Source organism: Triturus cristatus, chromosome 8 (genome assembly GCF_964204655.1).
Source record: "Triturus cristatus chromosome 8, aTriCri1.1, whole genome shotgun sequence".
Classification (NCBI taxonomy): domain Eukaryota; kingdom Metazoa; phylum Chordata; class Amphibia; order Caudata; family Salamandridae; genus Triturus; species Triturus cristatus.
In genome coordinates this window covers 332,757,840-332,784,693 of record NC_140591.1, presented here as the reverse complement: position 1 = coordinate 332,784,693, position 26,854 = coordinate 332,757,840, and the positions used below count along the sequence as shown (strand labels likewise).

At 45.5% G+C, this 26,854-nt stretch overlaps 1 long non-coding RNA gene across 1 annotated transcript in view; it reads right to left on the bottom strand.

The window, feature by feature from the left end:
• LOC146802079 (uncharacterized) overlaps positions 1-26,626 on the bottom strand; it is a 111,006-nt gene extending 84,380 nt beyond the window's left edge. Inside the window, exon 1 of the long non-coding RNA XR_014967359.1 lies at positions 26,527-26,626. This is a non-coding gene — a long non-coding RNA (uncharacterized LOC146802079). The remainder of the gene's footprint in view (positions 1-26,526) is intronic.
• Positions 26,627-26,854: the final 228 nt, after the last annotated feature.

Sequence of the window (26,854 nt, the reverse complement as noted above, 5' to 3'; positions counted from 1 at the left end):
CCAGCATCCCAAAACCTTAAACGCACCCTGAACCCTAAAAATACCCCCTACTCCCCAAAACCCTATCCCAGCCTGACCCCTAATAATATCCCAGCCCCCCAAAACTTAAACGCACCCTGAACCCCAAAAATACACAGCACCCCAAAACCTTAAACGCACCCTGAACCCTAAAAATACCCCCTACACCCCAAAACCCTAACCCACCTTGACCCCTAAAAATACCCCAGTACCCCAAAACCTAAACGCACCCTGAACCCCAAAAATACCCCAACACCCCAAAACCTTAAACCCACCATGACTCCTAAAATTACCCCAGCACCCCAAACCCAAACACACCCTGACCCCTAAAAATACCCCTGCACCCCAAAACCTTAAACGCACCCTGAACCCTATAAATACCCCTACACCCCAAAACCCTATTCCACCCTGACCCCTAAAAAATATACCAGCACCCCAAAACCTAAACGCACCCTGAACCCCCAAAATACCCCATGCACCCCAAAACCCTAACCCACCCTGACCCCTAAAAATACCCCAGTACCCCAAAACCTAAACTCACCCTAAACCCCAAAAATACCCCAACATCCCAAAACCTTAAACCCACCCTGACCCCTAAAACTACCCCAGCACCCCAAAACCCAAACGCACCCTGAACTCCAAAAATACCCCTGCACCCCAAAACCTTAAACGCACCCTGAACCCTATAAATACCCCTACACCCCAAAACCCTATCCCACCATGACCCCTAAAAATATCCCAGCACCCCAAAACCTAAATGCACCCTGAACCCCAAAAATACCCCTGCACCCCAAAACCTTAAACGCACCATGATCCCTAAAAATTCCCTATGCACCCCAAATCCCTAACCCACCCTGGCCCCTAAAATTACCCCAGCACACCAAAACCTAAACGCACCCTGAACCCCAAAAATACCCCAGCACCCCAAAATCTTAAATGCACCCTGAACCCTAAAAATACCCCCTACACCCCAAAACCCTATCCCACACTGACCCCTAAAAATATCCCAGCATCCCAAAACCTTAACCCACCCTGACCCCTAAAATTACCCCAGCACCCCAAAACCTAAACGCACCCTGAACCCCAAAAATACCCCAGCACCCCAAAATCTTAAACGCACCCTGAACCCTAAAATTGCCCCCTACAACCCAAAACCCTAACCCACCCTGACTCCTAAAATTACCCCAGCACCCCAAAACCTAAACGCACCCTGAACGCCAAAAATACCCCAGCACCCCAAAATATTAAACGCACCCTGAACCCTGAAAATACCCCCTACTCCCCAAAACCCTATCCCACCCTGACCCCTAAAAATATCCCAGCACCCCAAAACCTAAACGCAATCTGAACCCCAAAAATACCCCAGCACCCCAAAACCCAAACATACACTTAACCCTAAAATTACCACTGAACCCTCATAACATATACCTCTACATCCTAAACCCTATACTTACCTTATACTTGCATATAAAAAACATGATTTTACCATTCATGCATTTACAATGAATTTCGTTGTAAAAGCATGCGTGGTAAAAGCATATAAAATGTAATGCCATGCGTTGTAATGGCATTACGGAGTAATGGTATTTGCGTTGTCATGGTATGCAGGGTGATGGTATGCAGGGTAAAAGATTCGTTGTAATGGTTGTTTACCATGCTCAGGAATACCTATTCCTAATGTGCTCGTAACTCCTTTGACGCAGTGGTGTAGTAGAAGATACACAGTGAAATCTTGTAGATTTCACTGCGTCACTATTACAAGGCTTTCTTGCGTCAGATCGCCCACCCTGCATACATTACACCTGATGCAGGTATAATGTGATGCAGGGCTTTACAAAGTGACGCATCTCCCTAGATGCGCCACGTTGCAAATGTGTCGCAACGTGGCGCATTGTATACAACGCCGCTGCATCACAAAAGTGACGCAACGGAAGCGTGAAAGTGTAGCAAGGGGCTTGTAAATCTGCCCCTTAATTTTGCAGCGGTAAAAGAAGGCAACAGAGTGATGGCCCTAGTATATTAAGTGCACTGGGCACGAAATAGACTTTGCTCTTTCGGGTTTGCACTGAGCTCAGTTTCTGGTATTATGATAGGTTCGGACGCACATATGCGCATGGATTTATTATTTATATGGCACTAAGACCTTTGACAGTGTGGAACTCCAGAGGGCTACTAGTGACCAGCTCCGTTTATGAAGAGGTGCAGTCATTGGGCCCTGCTCTAAGATGTAGTGCACATATTGCACTCATTTCCCAATTTTGCTTGGGCAGAAGGGTTCTACCAGTGGACAAAACAGCTTTCATTCGGATTTCTAGAAAGCTAAGTGCTATGTCGTATAAGGGTTCAGGGAGCAGATAGGGGAAATGTTTGTATGAGAGACCAAAAATTGTGAACCACTTTGAAATATGCACTTTTGTGCATTTTTTAAAGATTTTGCTAACTACCATCAACTTGAAGTTGATGATAATTAGTGTTTCCTAAATGTGAAGTCACATTTAGGAAAAGCTTGATGCATCTCAAATAGGGAATCGCAATAAATGCATTTGTAAATTAGGTAATCGCAATTAATTGCGATTACCTATTGTGGAAATGCTATCCCTTCAATGTGTCGGAAAATGCATTTTACCAGTCGCAAACGGGCTGATTCTGCGAATGCTTGATACATGTGGCCCACAGTTTCCAATAAAGTTTGCCAACACAAGTGTGTCTTGTTTCTTGTGGTACATGTTGGCTGCAGTTTATTTTGCATAACGTACAAATTACTTTTTGCATTACAGTACCATGGTCATAGCCTGCTGTGACCAGGCCATAAACCAACGTCACATGATGTCATAAATCATTTTGACAAGCTCATAAATCATAGACATGACAGTTCATTAATCCATCCATTTAGCAGTCATAAATCATTTTGACAGGCTTGTAAATCATGTGACAGATCATAACTCACAATCACCTTCTGTTATCTGTCTACCATACTTGTGACACCTCATAGTTTGTTCAAGCCATCATACATGTGGTTTTATGGGATCATAAAGTTCCCTGTTGGTTTTTACGCTGATTGTTTGTGGGGGGGCAGCCTCTCCCTGGAGTTAGGCCTCAACTTGATACCTTGTTTGTCCATTTTGTGCCCTGTCATTCGGCAGGTCTGGGCCGGATGTGCCGTCTCTGCTTGCTCCCCCCCTTCCGGCCTACTCACCCTGCCGTAAGGCATCCCAAGGTGAGTGGCCTTCCTCCTTCACACAGCCCTGCCGGTGTGCCTCCTTGCCAACAAATGTACCCCTTCTTAGCCGCCACGCCATTAGGGAGACTTATGTCTCCCTGAGGCTCTCCCATCCTGTTTGTCGATTCCCCTTTCTTCTTGTTCTCTTTTAAAACATTTTTTTTTAAAGGTGCAGCCTGCCAGTGCCATGGCTGCCCATTGGTTGGCCCAAAACACTTTAAACCCTTATTCCATAAAATGCAACCCCAACCTGGGCGTAAAGCTATGGGCGCCCTGGATTGATCAGGCCGTGCCGGATGCTCGCCTGGACATTGGTTTGGAAACATCTGGTGGCTCGCTTAGTTTCCTTCTGGAGCCATCCACAGTGCTATTTGACAGGGCGCCTCACCATGCCAGCCAGGCAATTATTTTGGACCCTATTATGGTGGTGCTACCACACAGTTCGGCCGCCTCCACCAAGCCTGGGTGGATGGTTTGGAGGAGGTCTCTCCTCCCGAGCTGCGCAAGGTCACTGCCTCCCCGTTGGATCACCAAATTTTGGGGTGCAATGTGGACGCCAACTGTAATCCTCTTAGAGTTGCTGAAGCTGACTCCGTTTCTCCCAGTCATGTGCAAGCATGGACGGGTCCTCTTCAGCCGCCCCGGGTGTTGTCTGCTGGAGCGAGGTTTTCCCTAAGAATCGTATACCTCCTCCATTTTATCATTTTGAGTTAACATGAATAATTGATTAACATTAATAGTATTAATGGTTTGCTGTGTTTAATTAATCAATATTACTAATTAGAAAATACACGTGGGAATCGCATTTGCATGGCCTGATTGATACGTAAATTAATTTTCGTACGCCTACTACTGTCAGATATTTATAATTTGCATGTTATATGTTGCTTTGTGATGTGATTTGTGAATCGTGCTTTAAATTGTGAGTATAAACCGCAATGCGTGTTGCTTTTGCTAGGTAAATACACACACATAATGGGGTTAGTGAGGGAATAACATTTAAATAGTCTTTTCCATGTATTTATTACGTTTTGTGTCTCTTTGCTTAAGTTGACCTTTTTGGAGTGGCCACAAAATGGCTGCCATCCCTATTTTGACGGACAGACGAGATACAGAAGTCACTGTGTGAAGTACGCCTGCGCTAAAAGATGAGCAACAATAACCTCGTCCTGACCCCAGGCAGACTCTACTCGTGAAGGACGCACCGGGAGGGGTGCCAAGACTCAAACAATGAACTTCCTTAAACCATGAACTGTTATAATTGATGACACTATGAACACAAACCCGCATGGGAATAAACATGCCCTGGATGGACTAGAAACTGTTACCATTTTATTAATAAATTGAGAACTACATCTAATGCAACATTAAATGCATGGGAATCAGGAAGAATGATTCTGGTTCAACCAATCGAATTTGTTCTAAACATGTATTGTAACATTTGTTGTCAAAATTTACTATAAAAGTAGACTAGAGAGGGTAGGGACAACGCACACCTTCACTTTACCAGATTGCCCGACGTTATGCTGACGGAGAGGACGGTGACACTGCTGGACAGCTGCTTGCCAGAGACTCTGATGGACTGATCAGATGCCCAATTAACTTACGAACTGATTCTTTGATTTATGGGCATAGAGATGAAAGATCTGAATTTGACATAGAGGACGCCATTTAGCCAGATTAGGTAAATATGCGAACCAAAATATTGAATGCATTATGATTTCCTTAACTTTAATTAGATAAACTTTTAATTCATTTAAGACTGTGTCGGGTTATTATTTGAGGTGTTTTGATGTATATTGTTTAGAAGAATAAGATGTCGCTTTTCCCAGCAACTAGCTGATCCATGGCCAATAGCATGGGAGGAACTGCTAGGTTATAAAGGTATTAAGACCGTGGTGAGGTAGGGATGAATAGGTGAATTTGTTATTACTCATCAGGTGATTGGTGAAATTTTCCTCCCATAGTTTCCAGCGCATGGAGTAAAGAAAGGATTCCCCTCTCTCGAGGACCATTGATCTAAAAGTAGAATGAATGACTGGTGTTATGGGCCCCACCAGTGAATGAGTGAATGAAATGTGGTCGTAGAAGAAGATCTGTGGTCTGTGATGTAGCGAGGGGATTTTTGGTATTCAGCGCTGGAGCAGTTTTTCTGGTAGCAGAATGATGGTTAGCTATTGTCTTGGGTTTAGTGACGATTGCTTGTAAATAGCTTATTGATTATTGATTGGTATTGGTTTATGTACTAACAATCTTTGTTGAGTCGCGTCGAGTTATATGTTGTTTGCACGGCTTCTGAGATGTAGGAAGTCGGAAGAATGTAACAGTTCCGTAATAGAGCAGAGGTAGATGCTGCTCTCGGGAAAGACGGGATTGTTGTAGCCCTGTAGGTACACAGGGGAAACGTGTGACGAGTGAAGTTGCACGGCGCATTGTTTGGGTTCGATTCGGCGGCATCGTCGTGTGTTGCCATTAGAAATATTCTCAGTGTGAGAGAAGTGTGTATGATAGCAAAGGTTACCTGTGAAATTTTGGTCTTTAAGTACCAGGAAACCAATTGGCATACCGATAGCGCTTATCACTGAAAAGGTAGCAGGTGTTCCCTGAGCTTGTTAGAAGGACAAAGTAGAGGGAAGCGCTGCTTTGTTAACGAGTGTCATAATTCTGTAGTAGGACAGACTGTTCGCTGTTCTCGGGAAAGACAGGATTCTGTGCGTATGTACTACATTTTCTTATATGAACGAGTGTGAATGAAAAGGCATTCGGGTTGATTGCGAAACTCTAGGTTATTTCTAAAATACCAGAGAAACAATTAGCTAATGCTTGCTAGTTGGGTGAAGTAGAGGGATGTGCTACTTTATCAACGGAAGTAACGATTCCGTAGTAGGGCAGAGGTAAGCGCTGCTCTCGGGACAGACGGAATTCTTGTGAGAAAGGTCTTTTGCTGTTCTTTGGTTAGCAAAACAGACAATGGAGATGTTTTAGTGTTGTTACTAATCGAATCGTAAAAGTTACAGTAAGAGTTCACGGAGCGGTCTTGTAAAGGAGGGGTAGACGAGAGCAGAGCAGAGCGAGTTGCCGCAGCGGCTGCTGACGTCAGAACGACCGTGCTGGGATTGGACAGGAGAACGGAGGCGTAAAATGTAAAAAAATGTAAATTGATACTTGTATAGCGCACTACTCACCCGCAAGGGTCTCAAGGCGCTTGTACGAATACCGCTGTGGAACCCATCCTGGCTTTCCCTGTGAGGCGTCCACTCCTGGGCACCCCCAAGGTGGAGGCCAGGCATCCTTAGCGTTGTGGGGGCCGTTGTGGAGATTAAGCAAGCTATTGCCCAGAGTTGCAGAGTGGGACTCCATGATTGGAATTGGCACCGAGGCGAGAATTATCAGGTCCGTGGAATTTTTGAGCCCAAGACCCGCCGAAGCGAGGAATTGAACCCTGGTCCCGGGCCAGACCTCTGCATCAGGGTCTGCCGCTCTAATCATTGAGCCACACTTCTCCAAAAACGCTCCGGATTGGTGCGCTAGTGTAAAGCCGCGCTAGGAGTGGAAGAATACAGAGTGACGTAAACGCTCCCTGATTGGAGTGTTAGTGTGAGTCGCGCTGAGACTGGAGGATTTTGATAGTGACGTAGACACTCCTGATTGGTGCGTTAGTAAGAGTCGCGCTGTGAGTAGACAGAATAGCGGTACCATTGCAAGAAGCCTAAACGGTACACGAAAATCGGGAAAATGTATTACCAACCACCAGAAAAGAAGAAATCGTGGTTTGGAAAAATTAAAAGATGGTTCAAGAAAGATAAAATAGTTGAGACTAGGGAAGGACAGTTGCTTCCTCCACCGAAAACACCTGCATCTACAATGATTGCGAAATATGGGTATCATACTTGTATTTGGTTAGATAATTGGGTAAAATACACCAAGGACGATGGAGTCCTGGCATTTCCAGAACATGGTTCCTTTAATTTGGCAGTTTTGAGAAATCTCCGAGACAAAATGATGAACTTAGAACCAAGATCTAGACCGATGCAGTTTGAGGCATTGACGGAATGGGAAGACGAAATGCATGAACGAGAAAAACAGAGAAGTGGTAGGGGTTATCGATACATGTTCGGTAGATCATACGGACATGAGACACATGAAGACAGGATGAAAAGGTGGCGGAATGCAAGTATGACTGATGGTATGTATCCCGTGAGAATGATAGGAGAGAATGAAGGGAGAAAATGCACTGAGAAAAGGCGGAATATGGATTCGAGTGGGTATGAAGTGAATGAATCAGAAGATGATGTTCTGGATGAAGTGTTTTACAAAAACCCACCACCGTATCGACCAGACCCAGAGGCATTGTCACCAAGTGCCCCAATGAGAGAAACATTACGAATAATTAAAACAGAGACCATGTCACCAGAACTAGGGAAAAGTAACTCTGCAAGAGAGATAGAAAAACAGACAGAAAGTAGGGTAAATGATGAGAATTCAGTAGAATTGGCCAAAACTACCCTAGAATTAACCGAGAAAATAAGAGAATTGTCTAAGAATCTAGAAGCTGTAACAGTTCCAGTAACGATAGGTCCAGTAATGCCCATATTTGAGAAACATAAGGATACTGAACATTGTTTGACAGTGCCGTACAGAAGCCAAAATACAATTGAAAATGCTGAACGGAGTCAAATTGACAATCCGTGGGGACCGACAATAAATATGTTTGAACCGAACGTTTCAAATAATCCATTTGTAAATCAAATTTACGCTGAAAAGAGCAGAATGACAATGGAAACATTATTAGAACCACAAAAGGCCCCAGAACAAAATAATGTAAACAATCCAGTAGGACCTTCCGTAGATGAATTGAGTGAATGGCTCAGAGAGTTACAGAAAAAGGATCAAGAATCCCAGTCAATAGATGTGGCAAAATTACGAATGGTATTGGAAGAATTAATAGTAGGAACTATCCCTACTGAGAAATTGAAAAACTACCAGGATGAGGAATTGTTGTTTCTCTGCAAGAGTTCAACCTGGAGAGCGAAAAACCTGCATGAAAGATTAGAGGAAATTGCAAATGAAATGGGAATAGATTTTGACAGAGTAAAAGCACTGCAAAAATCCTATCGAGTTGATTTTACTGAGAAGGATATAGAGAACATGAATACCACAGGAAGGATAGGTCAAATTAAGGACATAATTGGTTTGTTGAGAAAATGGGGAGATGTTGACAGATGGAGAAGTAAGTGGTGTAGAAGACGTGATAATATCACAGAGAAGACAGTTTCAGCATTTCCCGTTAGAGAGAAAGAAAAGGTAACGACAGAATACCCCATGAGAGAGATTCCAGGGGGAGGGTATGTACATGTTCCATGGACAAGACAGGACATTTTGTCTTTCACAAATGATTTCCCTCGACTACGCGAAAAGCCTGTCGAGTGGTACCGGCAGGTAGACAGGTTTGTAAAATTGGCAAAGGTATTATGGATAGATTTGAATAGTCTATTCGATATAATAGTACCAGCAGATTTGTGGACAGAGTGCAAGCTGATGATAAATTGGCCCACTCAAGAGTATCCCAGGGACCCTAAGACGGGGGCTCCCGACCCAGAGGTAATGAAGAAATACGAGCAGGTTATGGCATTTCTGAAAAATAAGGTACCCCCTAAAGAGACTGATTGGGTAAATATTGACAGAACCCAACAGGAAAGCAAGGAGTCAGTTCATGCATATTATGAGAGACTAATTCAGGCTTTTAAACAGTTCAGTGGAGATGAGAACCTGAGTGATAAAGATTTGAGTCATTTCGTATACAGGTTTGTATATGGTTTACGTCCAGAAATTGGTGATATGATAAAGCAGCATACAGTTGATTGGCAGAATAAGAAAATAGATGAAGTTTTGAGACATGCAAAATATTTCAGCGATGAGATTGAGGCAAAACAGCGAAAGCTGAAAGAAAAGGCAATGTGGGCACAGGTAAAGGTAGCCGAACGACAGGAAGCTCAGTTGGTAGAACAAGCAAACAATCCAGGAGTATGACCAAGATTTGGTACAGGGAAAGGAAAAGGTAATATAGAAGAAGCCAAAAAGAAATTCCCATGTCACAATTGCGGTGAGTTAAGGCATTGGAAATCCGAGTGTAAGAACCCTTCAAATACTAATATTGAAAATCGATCGTTGAATCCACAGGTGCGGAAAGAGGTGGGTGGTCAACTGCAGCAACAGCAGCAGGTGGTTACTTCCCAGAATCAGGTGCCAAAACCACCTTTTCCACAGAACAGAAACTCACAGAAGTATAGTAAGGAATCGGGATTCTACAATGAAGAACAGGTAAATAAACCATCACGCGCTCGCACTGTTTCGCAGTACTGGCTGCAACATGATGAGAGTGATTCAGAAATGGATTATTGACGGTGCCGAAGGGAGGAAGAAGAGTGCGTACTTGGCGCAACTCTAGAAGTAGACCAGACAGGACCATTTGTAGATGGGAAGATTAATGATGATAACATTATTTTCCTAGTGGACACTGTCGCTACTCGATCTACTGTTAGATCAGCTGATGTTAAGAATCTTCCTCTTTCGGATGAAACAATCCAAGTAGTTGGTGTATCCGTAAAGGTTAGTATAGGGAAATTTTCTGAAATGCACTGATTTGTGGTGTGTGACATCAGTCCTGTGAACTTGCTAGGTAGGGACCTACTGTGCAAGATGAACTGCACTATATTTTGTACTCCAGATGGAATAGCTTTTGAAACATCAGATGAGGATGTATTGTACAAAATGACCATAGCTAACAGAGAATGTGAGACTATTGGAACATATGCAGTATTTAATCCAGATAAACTGCCTAGAGAATTGAAACTGTCTGTAAAAGCAGAGGTTTGGGATTTCACTGGAGAAGATGTAGGGCTAATGAGAAACGTGGACCCAGTAAAAATTACTGTCAAAGATGGAGTTAGTTATCCAAACATTCCCCAGTATAGATTGACACCTGAAATAATTGAAGGAGTAACTCCAATAATTGAGAAAATGATCAAGCAAGGAATCCTGAGAGAAATATTGAGCAGTCCATGTAACTCACCCATAATGGGCCTGAAAAAGCCAAATGGGAAATTCAGAATAGTGCAAGACCTGAGAAAGGTAAACAAAATCGTTGTACCATGCTGTCCCATTGTGCCAAATCCATCAGTGATTTTGTATCAGATTCCCCATGATGCAGAATGGTATACAGTAATTGATTTGTGCCATGCGTTCTTTTCTATTCCATTGCATCACGACAGTCAGCAAATTTTTGCATTTCGGTTTAGAGACCGTATTTTATCAATTGTTGAAAAAGTCGTTGGAAAGTCTGCAAATGCCCGAGAGTTCAGTACTAGTGCAGTATATCGACGACCTCCTTGTGGCGTCGAAAACTCGTGAAGCTTGTGAAGTAGACTCTATAGCCTTACTAAATCACCTGGCAGATGGAGGATTAAAAGCTTCCCCAGCCAAATTGCAGTATTGTAAGAAGGAAGTACAGTATTTGGGACATAACATTGAAAAGGGATTGAGGGAAATAACAATAGACAGAATCAGAATCATAAAAGGAATGAGAGCCCCCATGACTCAAAGAGAAGTGAGAATGTTTCTGGGAATGGTAGGGTATTGCCGCCAGTGGATCAGCAACTTTTCGCTGATTGCAAAACCTCTGGTTCGGCTAACAAGGAGTGATGTAAAAGATCCCCTTGAATTGAACAAGGAAGAATTGGCAGCATTCAAACGATTGAAAGATGGATTGTGTGAAGCCCCAGCATTGGGTATGCCTGATTATGAAAAAGAATTTGAGTTGTATTGCAGTGAAAGAAATGGATGTGCACTTTCTGTGTTAATCCAGAAGCATGGAAGATTGAGGAGACCGATTGCATATTACTCATCGATGCTTGATCCAGTAGCTGTAGGCTTACCTGGTTGTCTGAAAGCAGTAGCTGCAACATGTCGAAGTTTGGAGCAGAGTGAAGGAATCGTGATGGGATATCCTTTGAAAGTGTTTGTACCTCATGATGTGGCGATTCTTTTAACAAGGAGTCGTACTCAGTATATGGCACATAGTCGGCTGACTAAGTATGAGAAAGTCATATTAGGTGCAACGAATGTGAGCCTTGCAAGATGTGTGAATGTGAATCCAGCAACGTTGTTACCTGGTGGTGAGAATGTGGAAGTGAGAGATGAAGCAGATCATAATTGTTTGGATGTGCTTGAGTATTGTACGAAACCACGACCAGACATAAAAGATGTACCTTTGGCAGAAAATGATTATGTAATATTTGTTGATGGGTCATGTTTGAGAACAGAAGAAGGGGTGTTGAGTGCAGCATATGCAGTGTGCACGGTTTCAGCAGTGATGGAAGCATCCTATCTAAAAGGAGTAAAATCTGCCCAAGTAGCAGAATTAGTGGCTCTGACTCGAGCATGCAAAATTGGGAAAGGTGTGAGAGTGACTGTGATAACTGACAGCCAGTATGGCTTCGGAGTTGTCCACGATTTTGGGCAGTTGTGGCTGCAAAGAGGTTTCCTGACCTCAAGTGGAACTCCTATAAAGAATGCTGAAGTGGTTGGAAAGTTGATTGAGGCGATACAGCGGCCTAAACAATTGGCTGTGGTGAAATGTGCTGCCCATAACCAAGGGGAGGATTATGTTACTGTAGGCAACCATTATGCCAATGACATGGCACAGTACTGCGCCAGAAATCATTATTCAGTCAATCGGGCAAAGGAGAAAGAAATTACTTCCTATTCCTTAATGTTTACTAACGTTGTAGGGACATGGGAAGAAGTGAGGCAATTGCAGGAGGAAGCAGGAGATGAGGAAACAAGGCAGTGGGTAAAAGCACGATGTGCACCAAGGGAAAAGGATCATGTGTGGGTCTATCGAGATGGAAGACCAGTTATGTCTGATAGCATGTTGTCTACCATGGCACGGATGTATCATGGCCAGGGACACATAGGGAAAGATGCTATGATCAGGTTGTTTAAGCAGACCTGGTACAACCCAAAATTCAGAATTATATCAGAGAGCCTATGTCAGAGATGTTTAATTTGTCAGCAGTACAATCCTGGGAGAAAAACAGTGGTGAGCCTAGGAACTATAGGCTGAGAAGGAGGGCCTTTTACCAGAATGCAAATAGATTTCATTGAGATGCCAACATGTAACAGATTGAGATACGTTCTGGTCATAGTCTGCCTATTCTCCAGGTGGGTAGAAGCATACCCGACAAGGAGAAATGATGGATTGACAGTAGCAAAGCTGCGTTTGAGGGAATTCATCCCCAGGTTCGGGTTCCCAGTGACCCTTGAATCAGACGGAGGAGGGCATTTCTATAATGAGATTGTGAAATTGGTCAGTGAAGCATTAAATGTACAACAGACACTGCACTGTGCCTATCGACCAAAGGCTTCTGGTGTGGTTGAGCAAATGAATGGTACAATCAAAAACAGAATTGGGAAAATATTTTTAGCCACGGGAATGAAATGGCCTGATGTCTTGCCTCTAGTTTTGATGACCATACGTGCAACCCCAGATAGAACTACAGGGTTAAGTCCTCATGAAATAATCATGGGACGTGCGATGAGGCATGCTTACATACCAGTCAACAAACTGATGACAATTTCTGATGACATGGGGTTGGAGTACTGTAAAGGCCTGGCTGACGCAGTTCATTCTGGGTTTCATCAGGTTGGAGGGGATGCCACCACCCTTGAAAAGAAGCAAGCCCATGATCTAAGCCCAGGAGATTGGGTGAGGATAAAGGTCCACAGAAGAAGAAACTGTTTGGTTCCCAGGTGGGGAAAACCAAGACAAGTCATTCTGACCACGACAACAGCTGTGAAGTGTGCTGGACTGAAACACTGGATCCATGCCAGCCATACCTTGAGAATACCAAATCCAGTGGATTGCAAGGAGAAAGAGTACTATGACGAATCAGAGTCAAGTACTGAATCAGATCACGAAGAGCCAAAAACACGTGAAAATCCTGAAAGGGGGGAAAATGAACCAAAGCAGATTCTGGTCCCCAGAAGTGTCTCTCTGAGAAGAAGATTGCAGATTTCTGACAGCTCAGATTCTGAAGACGAGCAGAGAAAGAAAGGTCCCAGTAAAGAACCTAAAAAGAAGGAAGGAATAGACAAAGAAGAAGAAGCAGTAAAAGAAAGTCAAAAAGAACAAATCCCAGATAAAAATTTGAGAGAAATTCCACCTGAATTGATAGATTTGAATGAAGAAGGGACAGTTACAGAGAGAGAGAGGGACAGATTGCGGAAGACCCCCGAGGAGGTGTAGGGAACTGCAACATCCAGCTAGGTGAAGGGACAAGTAGTCAGCAGGAAGATTGCGTGCCGGAGATCCGAGGAGGGAAAGAAGTAGGGAAACCAGAACAGAACAAGTGGTGGATAAAGAAACTGGTGAAAAGGAAAACCAAGTTGGTACAGAATCAGAAGAGAGTGGGAACGAAATACCTGAAGGTCGAGTTCTGAGAAAGAGAGCTTGGAGAGAAGAAAAGAATGAAAAGAATGTCAAAGAAAGTAAATTGAGAAGAACTGTAAAACCAGAAGTTTGGCCAAACAAAATAAAAAGACTAAGATATCGACTGTCTCGAGTAAAATCACCAAGAGCTGAACAGGTGAATGAAGTCACGAGTCAGGAAAAATCAAAGGAAAAAGAAACAGTTGTAACAAAAGAATCCGGAAGAACAAGAAAACCTAACCAGAAGTATAAGTCGCCGGAATGGACGTATGTGGCCCTGCCTGAAGAATCCCAAGAGGCAGATAGTCAAGGAAATCCAGAGGAGGCTTTACTGAAAGTGGTTAAAGTAGAAGAAGAATCAGAAATCCTGAGAGTTCTCTTGTCCGACATTGGAGAAGAAGAAGCGGAGATTCAGGAAATTCTGTATCCTGATTGGGTGAAGGAGGCAAAGGACGATGAGATGCCAAACTGAATGATCAAAGAAGCTGTTGATGTGGAGAACTATAATTAAAGAGAAGAAGTAGAAAACTAATAGAACCAAGTAGAAGCTTAGAAGCTTTGGGGTAGAAACTGGTCATAGAGTAGAAGAGGCTAAGTCAAAAGACGCGGTCTATTTTAGAAAAATGGCTAACACAGATGGTAGTAAAAGTAGATGTACATTCATGAAAAGATGGTGTAAAACTTGTTGCTGTTGTACAGGATTATTAATGCTTTTATGGAGCATCCTAGCTCTTGTAATATCATTTAAAGTCACGATAGATACAATAGAAGGAAATGGTCAAAATAAAACTAACATAGGTAAAATCTCAAAGGTAGTACCGACTGTAGAAACAAACATTCATTTGCATAAAGATAGGTCTAGTAACGATTTCTCTAATAATGTATTTTCAAAATTATTGTATGAATATGTAAAGACTATGGACGTAAGGGACTGCTAGGTTACCTGCTTCTGTGGCAGAGGGAGTGACTTATCATCACCTTCCAGCTACTTATGGAATAACATGTAGTGTAATAGCTAGCTTATTTTATGAGATAGGGAAATTAGAGTATTCTTTTTCAGATGTAGATAACATTTTTGCATTAGTGCCTGCTAATAATAAGTTAAATAAGGTAAGACCTGCAAAGGTTTTAGGTGAATTTTTCCTAGAGACTAGTGAACTAACATTAGAAGCTGTGTTTAAATATAATTTGACATGCAGTTTGCAGAAAGAAGAAAATACATTTTTGAATATGGTTGAGGAAAGAAGGCATAAGATGCACAAAAAGGCATCAGAAGGAAAGGTTGAGAAAACAGCTTGGGCCATAGAAATGGAGAAACACCTGACAAAAGGAGAGTCAACACCAACAATAGCTTTAGATAGGCCTCAGAAAGGAAAAATTGGTATAAGAAGGAATCAAACTGCATATGATAACCTGTTTGTAGGTAATAGTGAGTGCCATGATACATACCGAATCATGGGTGGGTGGGGATTCAAAGGTGGAAGAGATCCAGTATTCCCTGGAATATATTTTAACAGTGGGAACAGGGCATATTATCGTTTGCCAGACCATTGGTATGGCACATGTTATGTAGGCCTCGTATTTCCAAAAATCCTTCACATGGACAGAGAAGAGGGTGTAAATAGTTTAATAGCCATTTAGTGCGTAGAAAGAGAGAATATTGGGCTGAAATTGTGGGTGACATCTTTTGTGCATTGATACCGGCAGTGGGAATAACTCTGAATGCAAATAAAATTAGAAGATTATCTACAGTAGTGGATCGCTTGTCAACAAGCACTGCTCATGGATTCTTATTGGTTAATACTGAAATGGTTGCCATGCGTGCTATGGTAATGCAAAATCGACTTGCCCTTGACATTCTATTGGCAAAAGAGGGTGGAGTCTGTGGAATGCTGAAAGTTCAACATTGTTGCACCTACATTCCAGATGAAAGTAAAGATCTAAAGGTTTACATTAAAAATATTACTGAATTGCACGATGAACTTGTACCACTGGAGGTTGAAGATGTATGGACAAGAATGGGAAAGAAAATAGCTGCTATTAAAAATTTCTGAGCTAAAATAGGTAGTACTGTTATAGGTAAAATTCAGTTTCCATTAACATGTGTGATAGTTGCAGTATTAGTGATAAGATTAGGGTGTATGTTTTGCAGGAAAAAGAAAACAAATAATAAAATAAAAAGAGATAAACTTAAGAGAAAAGGAAAAGATCCAGAAAGGGATTTTGAAGAGATAGCCTTAGATGAGTGGAAAGACAATATGTATACGAAAGCAAAAAGAGATGAATATGAAGAAACTGAATTTTGTGCTATGAGTAAGAAGTCATTTCAAATCTCCGTAAAAGGGTACTAAATTTGGGTGTTTTTGTGGTGATAAAATCACCAAAGGGGGGATTGCTGGAGCGAGGTTTTCCCTAAGAATCGTATACCTCCTCCATTTTATCATTTTGAGTTAACATGAATAATTGATTAACATTAATAGTATTAATGGTTTGCTGTGTTTAATTAATCAATATTACTAATTAGAAAATACACGTGGGAATCGCATTTGCATGGCCTGATTGATACGTAAATTAGTTTTCGTACGCCTACTGTCAGATATTTAGAATTTGCATGTTATATGTTGCTTTGTGATGTGATTTGTGAATCGTGCTTTAAATTGTGAGTATAAACCGCAATGCGTGTTGCTTTTGCTAGGAAAATACACACACATAATGGGGTTAGTGAGGGAATAACATTTAAATAGTCTTTTCCATGTATTAATTACGTTTTGTGTCTCTTTGCTTAAGTTGACCTTTTTGGAGTGGCCACAAAATGGCTGCCATCCCTATTTTGACGGACAGACGAGATACAGAAGTCACTGAGTGAAGTACGCCTGCGCTAAAAGATGAGCAACAATAACCTCGTCCTGACCCCAGGCAGACTGTACTCGTGAAGGACGCACCGGGAGGGGTGCCAAGCCTCAAACAATGAACTTCCTTAAACCATGAACTGTTATAATTGATGACACTATGAACACAAACCCGCATGGGAATAAACATGCCCTGGATGGACTAGAAACTGTTACCATTTTATTAATAAATTGAGAACTACATCTAATGCAACATTAAATGCATGGGAATCAGGAAGAATGATTCTGGTTCAACCAATCGAATTTGTTCTAAACATGTATTGTAACATTTGTTGTCAAAATTTACTATAAAAGTAGACTAGAGAGGGTAGGGACAACGCACACCTTCACTTTACCAGATTGCCCGACGTTATGCTGACGGAGAGGACGGTGACACTGCTGGACAGCAGCTTGCCAGAGACTCTGATGGACTGATCAGACGCCCAATTAACTTACAAACTGATTCTTTGATTTATGGGCATATAGATGAAAGATCTGAATTTGACATAGAGGACGCCATTTAGTCAGATTAGGTAAATATGCGAACCAAAATATTGAATGCATTATGATTTCCTTATGCTTTAATTAGATAAACTTTTAATTCATTTAAGAACTATGTCGGGTTATTATTTGAGGTGTTTTGATGTATATTGTTTAGAAGAATAAGATGTCGCTTTTCCCAGCAACTAGCTGATCCATGGCCAATAGCATGGGAGGAACTGCTAGGTTATAAAGGTATTAAGACCCTGGTGAGGTAGGGATGAATAGGTGAATTTGTTATTACGCATCAGGTGATTGGTGAAATTTTCCTCCCATAGTTTCCAGTGCATGGAGTAAAGAAAGGATTCCCCGTCTCTCGAGGTCCATTGATCTAAAGGTAGAATGAATGACTGGTGTTATGGGTCACACCAGTGAATGAGTGAATGAAATGTGGTTGTAGAAGAAGATCTGTGGTCTGTGATGTAGCGAGGGGATTTTTGGTATTCAGCGCTGGAGCACCAATTCTAATCCTCTTAGAGTCGCTGAAGCTGACTCCGTTTCTCCCAGTCATGTGCAAGCATGGACGGGTCCTCTTCAGCCACCCAGGGTGTTGTCTGCCACCTAATGTCATAAATGAAAGAAAAGATAGTCATATACTTTTTGGGGGGGGAGGGAGTGATGTGGCACACCGTCCCCCAACAATTTCATTTGCTAGCTACCACCAATCAATGGCTTTGTCAAACACCCATACCGTGGACTGCTGGCAAATGGGACAGAGAGGACCCTCTTAATTCATCACCTTAAGAAACACTTATTGTAGCTGAGCGCACAGGCACCGGAAAACAAGAAGTAGTAAACACCTAAACATGAGAGTTAGCGTTTCAGTGAGCGAGGAGACACTTTGTTTCTACCTTCCAAACCTTTTTCTCCATGGTTGCTCTGTGCCTCAGTGATTGGAAAGCCTGCTTGGTATAGGGTGGGAATACTTTGCCTATTTCTTTTGGTCGACCGAAAGCGGTTAGGCCCCAGCCCTGCTTCGTAGCCCCCAGGCTGCACCCCAATGGTACTATCGCTTGATGTAAGGCCCTTTGATTTACATGGGATCCCCAGAAACACCACGTAACATGTGCGGCTAACCTACTTCTGTTAAACCTTGACCTAAAATTACTACCCAACACATTCGCCTAGAGCCCCAGTTCTCTGCAGCTGTTTTATTTTGCAAGTGTGAAGACTTGTGACAGTGAGCAAACGTCTCCGCCAGCTCATCATTGAGTACAGCCATTATTATTAAGTTCAGACTGTTCTATAGGTTTTCGCCATCAATATCCCAGTTAGTAGGCTGGTGTCGCGTAGAATTACCCGCAAGAACTAGTTTAGCTGTTTGTACCACACTTCAAATCAGGGGGTCATTTATGCTGCAAGGTTTGCAAAATAATTTCTTTTTTTTGTTTCTTTCATAGTCGGAATGCATCGCATTAAGCTATCGTCCTAGCTTAAGACTGGTGCACGTTTCTTTAGCTTTGCTTTAAATTGTATGGCCACTGCCCCCAAAAATGGACATACCAGTTTTACTACTGCCAAAATATGGCAGGGGTGGTGTCCTATCTGTCATTATCACTCAAACATGTCCAGGTGCTCATATATCCTTATCTCTCTCTCTCTCTCTCTCTCTCTCTCTATCTATATATATATATATATATATATATATATATATATATATATATATATATATATATATATATATATATATATATATATATATATATATATATATATATATATATATATATATATATAATTTGTTGCTTTTGGCCCTTATATCATGGTATGATGAATGCCCTCTGCGCGGCGTACCAGACAATCAAGGGAACCACTTCGCTTGCAGATGGCCCTGCTCAAGGATGGTAATCGGTGGATTGTACCACTTGAACCTAATGTCCATATGCCATCTTCCTCTTACCCCAGAGAAGCTGACCTTTATCATATGAAATAGAACATGCCTGCTGGAGCATACCTCACCTGTCTATCCAGGTGTGCCCCCATGCCCTGTGAGGTGCACTTAAGAACCTGCTTTATACTTCCACACACAGTCTCTTGCCTTACCATGTAGCCGCACACAGCGGCGTGTGTCTGCACCCTCCACATTTGTCCAAGAACCCATAAGGTATTAGTGTTCACTCTGTGGTTTCTTTTTTGTATAACTACTGCATATCTCCCTGGGTACACATTGCTCATGTGTGACATTTCTCCAATTTAAGTATAATCATGAGTGACCTTCAACAACTATGAGCGACACTTTTGCAAGAAAATCAAACCATGTATGTAAAGTAGTGCCCCTTACTCACAGGTGGTACCCCCACAGAAGATAGTAGCCGTGGTGGTGGTGTTGAAGGGTATTTATTTCAAATTTACAATTGCCAGCAGGAGCGCCGGTACGGAGCTCCGATCCCCTTTGAATCGGCGCGCTAGTGCCGAATCCAAGATGGCCGCCGCCGGAAGTCCGGTGACGTCGCAAGTCGTGCGCGCCGCGGACTAGACCGCAACACCACATCTCCCTCCTTTATAAACACAACATGCCATGTTCCCCCCTACGCACGTGCACAGTCTTACTTGTGGTCCAGGCTGAACTCTTCGAATCTTCGTGGCAGCATTATTCTCCTCCCGCAGCGTGTTCTCCTACCTCCTGTGCTCGCGGTTGGAGTGGTGCCCCCCCCACTCGGGGATGCTGCTCCACTCGCTTCATTGAGTTCAGGACCACCCAACTCTGTCTCTATCGCTGTCTCTTGGTCTCTAAGTCCTGGTGTCTCAACTCCCCCTCCTCTTGGACTCCAGACCTCTTGAGGAGAGCCTCCCGCTTCTCCTTCCAGTCTTCTCCTATCTCCCTTTGTCGCCGGTGTGGACCGGGTTTTGTCCATGTTGTTCAGTTCCGTTCTGTGCTCTGTCTCCTCGGCCCTGGTACATCTTGCCATACGATCTTGGGCCCATATCTTCCCGTCGCTCAGTAAGGCCGATGTGGAGTAGGGTTCCACTACTTGGAATGGGGGCGTGAATTTGCTGTCCCCCTTTCTCCCGGGTGTTGGGAGCTTCACCCTAACCCACTCCCCTTTTTCCAGTGCGACTTCCTTGGTGTTGTGCCTTGAGTCATAGTAGTTAGTGTACACGGCTTGCGCCTTCTCCAAGTTCTTGCGCACCACTGCCGGTGACCAATGACTCTGCACGGTGAGCCTCTTCCATGCCACGTTGTCTCGGGTGAACGGTTCTCTTCCTCTCAGTATTCGGAACGGGCTGTAGCCTGTGGAAGAGGGAGTTATCCTGTAAGCCCATAGCAAACGCTTAAGTTCCTTCTCCCAGCTCGCCCCTTGTCCGATTGCAGCTTGCACCGACCCCATTATTACTCTATTGAATCTCTCCACTGCTCCATTCCCCGCGGGGTGGTAGACGGGGGTGCGTCTGACCGTTATCCCATTTCTGTCCATGAAGGCCTCCCATTTGGTCGACGTGAACTGCGGGCCGTTGTCGCTTAGGATTCCCTTGGGGATTCCTTCCCTGATGAATATGTCCGTGAGGAATCCTAAGATGGTGTCTGTCTCCGCGTTCTCATCCACATGGATTTCTGGCCACTTCGAGTACCTGTCCACGACTACGGTGAGGTACTTCTGGTTACCACTGGCATCCTGTATGGGGCCTAGGACGTCTATTGAGATTTCTTCCCACGGATTTTCCGGACACTCAAAACGTCCCAGTGGTGGACGCAGCATCCTTTGTGTCTTGTCTGCATTGCTGCACTGTTCGCACGCCCTGACGTGTCGTTCCACCGCGAGGTCCAACCCTGGCCACCAGTAGTCCTCCTTCACTCTTCCCTTCGTTTTCACGATTCCCAAATGCCCTTCGTGGGCCAAGGCCACCACTCTAGGTCTCAACGCCATCGGAGGCACTACCTTGTTACCCCGGAACAGGAAACATGGGTCGTCTCCCAACGACAGTTCTTCTCTGATTTCCCAGTACTAATTGAGTTCTTCTCCGAGTAGCCTCTTCTCCGGCCACCCTTGCGTCACATACGTTTTGACTGCCTTCACCTTCTCGTCAGCCTCATACTCTTGCCTGCTGATGGCTTTCTCGTGATCCCCTATGAACGCCACTGCGTACTCTGCCCACTTTTCTGTGTCTTGTGTCTCTGCAGATTCCTTCGCTGCTGCCCTGCTTAGGTAGTCTGCTACTCTGTTCCTGGTACCGGGTATGTACTCCACGTCGTACACGTAGTCGAGGAGTCGTAGCGTCATTTTGGCGATCCTCGGTGTTGCGTGCTCATGGCCGTTGGACGTGAGGACTTTTACCAGGGGTTTGTGATCTGTTCGCAAAAGGAATCTTCCTCCCCACAGGAACTGTCGGAACCTCTCCACCGCCCACACCACGGCCAGCATCTCTTTTTCAATCACGCTGAATTTGCGTTCATTGTCAGCCAACGTGCGGGATGCGAAGCTGATCGTGGCTGCCGCTCCTTGTGCGGACTGTTGAGTTAGTACTGCGCCTAGACCTTGGTCGCTCGCGTCTGTGGTCAGGATCGTGGGAGCCGTTGGGTCGAATCCTTGAATGGGTACCGCACCGCATATATCCCCTTTCATCCTCTCGAATTCCTGCTGTTGTTCTTCCTTCCATGCAAACGCCGTCATGTCCTTCAGGATCGACCTCAGGTGGTGTGTCTTTGACGCGAAGTGGGATACGAACTTGCTGTAGAATTCAGCCATCCCTAAGAACGTCCGTACCTCCTCCTTGTTTGATGGTGTGGGTGCGTTCCTGATAGCCGCCACGTTTGACGCTTTGGGTTTTATGCCGTCCTGGCTGATTTCATGCCCCAGGTACATGACACTCTCCATTCCGAACCTGCACTTGTCCCACTTGGCTGTGAGACCATTATGCTTGAGTACTGCCAGTACGTCCGCCAGCTTCTGGTCATGTTCTTCCCTGGAGGCTCCCATCACCAAGATGTCGTCCTGGAAGTACTGGATTCCCTCCATCTTGTTGAACAGGCGGTACATCAATTTTTGGAACACTGCTGCAGCAGAGGCCAGCCCGAACGGCATCCGTAAGAATTTGTAGCACCCAAACGGCGTTATGAACGATGTGAGATGGTTGCACGATTTGTGGAGTGCGATCTGGTGGTATGCGGACGTTAAGTCTACCATGGAGAACCACTTGGCGCCCTTGGTCTTGGCCAGCATCTCGTTGATGCGGGGAAGAGGGAACTTGTCCACTACGATGATTTTGTTGAGCTCCCTGAGGTCCACACACAACCTCACCTTCCCGTTCGGCTTCTGTGCCACAACTAAGGGGGCCAACCATTCCGCATTGTCGATGGCTTCAATGATCCCGTTGTCCTCCAACCTCCGCAGTACCTCTTCACCAATGTTAGACGGCGACCTCAGAGGAGCCCGGGAAGGGAGTCCTGACTACCCTGAGACCCACCCCCAAGTATCGTAGCCGGGCACTGGCGGGGGACTCCTCAGGAGGAGAAGTCTCGTATCGAGGATCGTACTTCGGGCACCACACGACACAGAAACAACACACCGTGCGTTCTCAGGAACCAATCTTTATCAATTAGGTTAGCACTGCAAATATGTACAAGGAGAGCGCGGGCTCAATGAGTCTCGGAAGGGATAGGGGGTAGCGGGACAGTCTTTGGCACAAAAGTTCAAGGTAAGGATGTACCCGGCGCACAGCTCACAATCCTCGAGCTGGGGGGTAGGCTGGTTGTCGTTCGGTCTGGCGGGACCAGTGGAGTCTGTGGAAGCCGCGAGTCACTCAGCGGGCTCAGGTACAAGTTCGGAGGTCTTACGATCTGCAGGGAGCCGCGAGTCACTCAGCAGGGCTCAGGTACAAGTTCGGAGGTCTTACGATCTGCAGGGAGCCGCGAGTCACTCAGCAGGGCTCAGGTACAAGTTCGGCAGTCTTACGATCTGCAGGGAGCCGCGAGTCACTCAGCAGGGCTCAGGTACAAGTTTGGAGGTCTTACGATCTTCGGGGAGCCGCGAGTCACTCAGCAGGGCTCAGGTACACGTTCGGGGGTCTTACGATCTTCGGGGAGCCGCGAGTCACTCAGCAGGGCTCAGGTAGTTCTCAGTTCCAGGAGCCGCGACCGCGTCAGCAGGCTCTCGTTGTTCCAGCGTCGAATCTGCCGGACAGTCCCAGAGCACCCCTTGTTATAGGTCGACCCCTCTTTGATGTCCGGAGTCTGTCCAGGCAGGGGTCTTGTCACCTGGGGGTCGCTTGTCGGGGTTTTCCTGCCATTGTCTTGTGATCTTTTCATGGCCGGGTCGGGAGGAGTCCCAGACACCCAGCAGGCGTGGAGCCAGCCTTCAGGGAGGCCGGAGGGCCGATCGAAACCCATCGTCCCAGGGGAGTTCAGAGGTGCGATAGAAACTGCTCCTCCCTCTCTCACCCCTGGAAGCGTGATGTCCTCCAGCCGGAGTGGCGCCTCTAGGCCCGGGTCGCGCTGGGGCCGGGCGGCCATCTTGGTGCATGAAGTGGGCACGCGGGCCCGGGGTGGCTGAAAGGAGAGAGGCCATGGACGAGGATGTCCGGGTCGAGTGCGTGTGTTCTGGTGGAGAGGCTTGGTGAGGCCGGGGGATTGGGGCTGCCGGCACCAGGTTAGGTGGTGTGGGGACCAGTAGAGCCATGTTATGAGGCCGGGTCCAACACTCTTGTACTGCCTCTCTGGTGCGGAACGGAATGTTCCGCACTTTGTGTGACACCGGTCGGGCTCCTTCCTTCAGGTTTATTCGGTGCGTAAATTTGGTTAACTTCCCTATATCATCTCTGAAGACTTCGGGAAACTCCTCCTTCCACTGCCTTGCTCCCACTCCAGGGTCTTCCTCCATCATGAGCACTTGAACACGACCTCCCGGGTTCAATTTTATCCCAAGCTTTCCTTGATCCCTCCATCCTAATACTGATGGCCCTTTTTCTGCCACGTATAGTTTCCCTTCGCACGGTCTACCCTTGAACTCGAAGGTTAGAGGGCAATACCCGACCATCGGTATGGGTTCCCCGGTGAATGTCACAGGATGGATGTCTGTGGGACGCAGTTGGTGTGTTGTAACCGGTTCGAAGTCCTCCTCCCATATCTTCCTTCTTATGATCGTGTAGGGGGAACCCGAGTCTGCGACCATTGTGACTCTCACTCCCCCGATGTTCATGTCGCATCTGGGTTTCTTGTCGACCGCCCCGTCAATCCCCAATATCTGATCCTCTATCATCAGGATCTCTTCTTCGTCCTCCTGGCTTTCCGCTTCTTCCTCCTTGCCCGTCTCCTGTGCCACGTACTTCACTTGCTGCCTCGGCGCTTTCCTTCGGCATACCCTTTCGTAATGGCCCATCAGGCCACAGTACGTGCATTTGGCCCGGAACGCTGGGCACCCTTTGTCGTTGGCGGCGTGTCTATTGCTGCCGCATCTGTAGCACGTGTTGGTGCTCCCTTGTCCCTCTCCTTGCTGTTTCGCGCCCTTGGTCGTGGACTTCCTGTATGGTCGCGTGTTGTGTTGTTCCGCCGCCGCTTGGCCCTCGCGGCTCTTTCGTTCCTCTATCCTGCACACCGCTTGTTCCGGGAGACGGTCTTTCTTCGCCACCTCTGCACACCTCTTGGACAATTCGGCTTTCTTTACCATGGCCACCACTGTCTTAAGGGGTTCGTCGCCATTGGCCCACAGCTTGTCTTGGATGGACGTGTTCGCCGCATGCATTACTATTTGGTCCCTGATCAACTCTTCCTGGAAGGTCCCAAATTTGCACGTTAGGGCCAGCTTCTGTAACGCCGCCACATACTGGTCGATCGTTTCCCCTTTATGTTGCGCTCTGTGGTAGAAGTTGTACCTGTCGACGGCTGTACACACGGTCGGGCGGTAATGGGCATCCATATCGTCGATCGCGTGCTGAAACACATCATCGTCTCCTGTGGGCCGCACTACCTTCACCAGATCGTCGTACACTCTCTGACCTGCTGGGCCCAGATGGTGTAAGAGTATCCTCTTCCTGCGCGTGCTCGAGAACTCTGCGCCGCCTTCCTCCTCTAAAGCGAACAGGTAGTTCAAGAAATACTGCTTCCAGTCCTCCCACGGCATCTCCGGAACCCCCGCCTTCGTTAGGAAGGGTACTGGGTTCGGCAACACGGTCGATGTGGTACTCATCTTACTCCCAGCCTCCGTCCGCCGCGTCCTTGGGCTCGAACTTCTCGACGCACTGGTGCCGCTGGAGCTCCCTTCGACTGGGTCGTCGTCTTGGTTGGATTTTCCGCTTCCCGCGTGTCTTCCTGTGACCTCCGCCACGATGCGTGGAGTTGCCTGGCCACGTGCACTCTCCCTGGCGCTGTCCCTTACCGCCGGGCTGCTGCCGTCCTGAACCAGGCTCGGTTGGGACCCTTCCGTCCTGATGCGTGCCCTCTGCCGCTCTCCGTGACACTGCCGCGCTCCTGCCTGTTTGGGGTGGTGACCGTGGGTGTAGATAGCATGCTCACCACGTGGCACTCACCCTGGAGGCAGCGCTGGGCCGTTTCACCTCCTCGTCGCCATTGTAAAGTAGTGCCCCTTACTCACAGGTGGTACCCCCACAGAAGATAGTAGTCGTGGTGGTGGTGTTGAAGGGTATTTATTTCAAATTTACAATTGCCAGCAGGAGCGCCAGTACGGAGCTCCGATCCCCTTTGAATCGGCGCGCTAGTGCCGAATCCAAGATGGCCGCCGCCGGAAGTCCGGTGACGTCGCACGTCGTGCGCGCCGCGGACTAGACCGCAACACCACAATGTATACACCTAGTCTGTCCGACTTTTATGCGTTTAACAACATAGTCACTTGTCTGGGAAGACATCAGAAATACCCTAAGACTGCAGAGTGAATGCGTATAAGAAGACTCAGGGATTCAACTATAACAAGAGCAACATTTTATGTCAAAACAGGAGGCTATCATTATGCATTAAACTATTTCCACTTCTGAGCAGCACCATTAAAAGCTCATGTAATCCAAAAAAAACATCAGAATCCAAAAAGAATCTTCAAGTTCATAAATAACATGGGACCACCATCTTCTTCCTCTTTTGATTGCTGCTTCTGAGCAGTTAAGTATTGGTCCTTTAATATGAAATTATAATAAGAATATGAGTTTTTATTAAGTATGACTGTGGGGGAAGTTTGTTATGAAACCCAATTTATGGGCGTATGTTTGAATTTAATGTTAATAAGATTTAAGAGGAATCGTTTTAGTTAAAGTTGATTGATTAGTTGATGAAATAATTGTAAGGTGAACCATATATTGTGAGTTTATTTGTTTAAGATGGAGTATTGCGGTCCATTTGTTGATAAAGTTTAATTTTGCTCTGGTAAAGCGAACGTGCGATGTTCATATAAACGTTAGTGCGTATTTTTTTAAAAACAGCTTGCGCTTACCGTGTTTTTCAACTAGTAACATAGGAACAGTAGTGCAAGCAGTCTCGGGGCTCCCCGGTGTTGTTGAGGCTTTGGGAGAGCAAGGTTCGTGACGTGCCAGCGCGAGTGAGGCAAACTCTTCCATTGGCCTATGCTGGGGCGGCTTTCTGGAGGAAATAGAGCTTGTTTCAAGCAGAAGCTCTGTTTTCTGTGGCTTGTTGATCTGCGAGGCTCGTTTCCCAGGCAACGAAGCTTCGTTTATGCTTCGTGTCAAGGGAGACGGTAGTTGGTGCAAAGGAGAGTGTTTTTCAATCAGAGTTTGTTGGAAATAAAGAAATAAAAATAAAAC